Consider the following 1492-nt stretch of genomic DNA (forward strand, 5'->3'; position numbering starts at 1 on the left):
CTGGTCCCAAAGTCAAAAGGTCTTGGACCGCTGATGAGTGAGAGAGAGACTAATCTAATAAAATCTTAATTTTATTCATTCGTGTCTATAATTGTACTAGTATCTATTGATTATATGATATACACAAATTTTTTTTTCAATTGCTTAATCAATCAGTTGTTACCTTAATTTGTTTTGCCTTTTTTTGTTCTTTCCAAAACATGATTTTTCAACCATTATGGCAAGAGTTGTTAATATCCAAAATCTTGTAAAAATTGAAATATATTTATTATATGGATATTTTTTCCCATTCTTATATTTCCTGTGATTGATTTAAATTGATTGGTTTAAATTAATTAAAAATCTGATGTACAATAGTTACTTAATTGAGAAACAAATTAAATCAAATTCAGAATCTCTTGGTATCTATGGTTTCATTGTTCTGGTAGAAATATATGTATATCCATTTGTATATTTGTTTTTCTAAGTTTCTTGGTTAATCATGGATTCTTTATCTTAACATATGGAAATATCATATGATTTCTAAGATCATTAATTTGTTGGTATTTTGCATAATTGTTTTTTTTTTAATTTGTTTTTTTTTTTTTTAAAGTGAAGGGATTCAAAGTTGAACGCTCCTAATCTTAAAAATGTCTAATATTGCGATTAACTAGTCAAAGAAAATGCAATTCTTGGTTGAAACCCACTTCAAATCTCTGTTGTTTTATTTTGTTCTATTTGTTAAGCAATTGTCAAGGGCTGAAACTGGAATTAACGTTTTGACGACCAACGCTGTAGATTCATTACTACATCCACCATGGTCTTATGGTTTACCTGTGAAAACGACCTTTATGTTTCCTACTCCTTTGCCTAGTATCCCTTCCGATGATGGGAACTTTGGCAAAAGAAGCATTGACTTGGGAGGTCTTGAGGTTGCTCAACTCTCCATGTCAGACTCAACAACACGCAGGGTATGGAGAACATATGAAGGAGGACCAGCTAACATGGGAGTCAGCATCTTCGAACCGATCACTCTTCCTGGTAATTTCTTCAAACTTGGCTTCTATGCACAACCCAACAACCGTCAGCTTTTCGGTTGGATTCTTGTGCAAGAGATGTTTCCGGAAGTAATTTAAGACCTCCACTCGATTACACTGAAGTTGGAAATACTATATCATTGAGTATCAAACAAGACGGGCCTGCATATTTTTGGCAGCCCCTATGTCCTAATGGGTATCAAGCGGTTGGTCTATACGTCACTACTTCTCCTCTGAAGCCCTCTTTAGGACAGGATTCTATAAGCTGTGTTCGTACGGATCTTACAGAACAGAGTGAAGCCGATACATGGGTATGGAGGATAAAAGAAATGACCCTTTCTAGTTTGAGACCAGCCAAGAGAGGAACAGCAGCAACAGGTGTGTACACAGGGACATTCAGTTTCAAACAACTTAACTTTCCAGGTCCTCCTCTATACTGCTTGAAAAATACAAGATTTGACTTGTCTAGCATGCCA

At 34.9% G+C, this 1492-nt stretch overlaps 1 pseudogene; it reads left to right on the plus strand.

Annotated features, from left to right (window-relative positions):
* The window catches only part of LOC104719439, a 2385-nt pseudogene continuing 1555 nt past the window's right edge, over positions 663-1492 (plus strand).

The sequence above is a fragment of the Camelina sativa genome, chromosome 10, assembly GCF_000633955.1.
Source record: "Camelina sativa cultivar DH55 chromosome 10, Cs, whole genome shotgun sequence".
NCBI classification, from domain to species: Eukaryota; Viridiplantae; Streptophyta; class Magnoliopsida; order Brassicales; family Brassicaceae; genus Camelina; species Camelina sativa.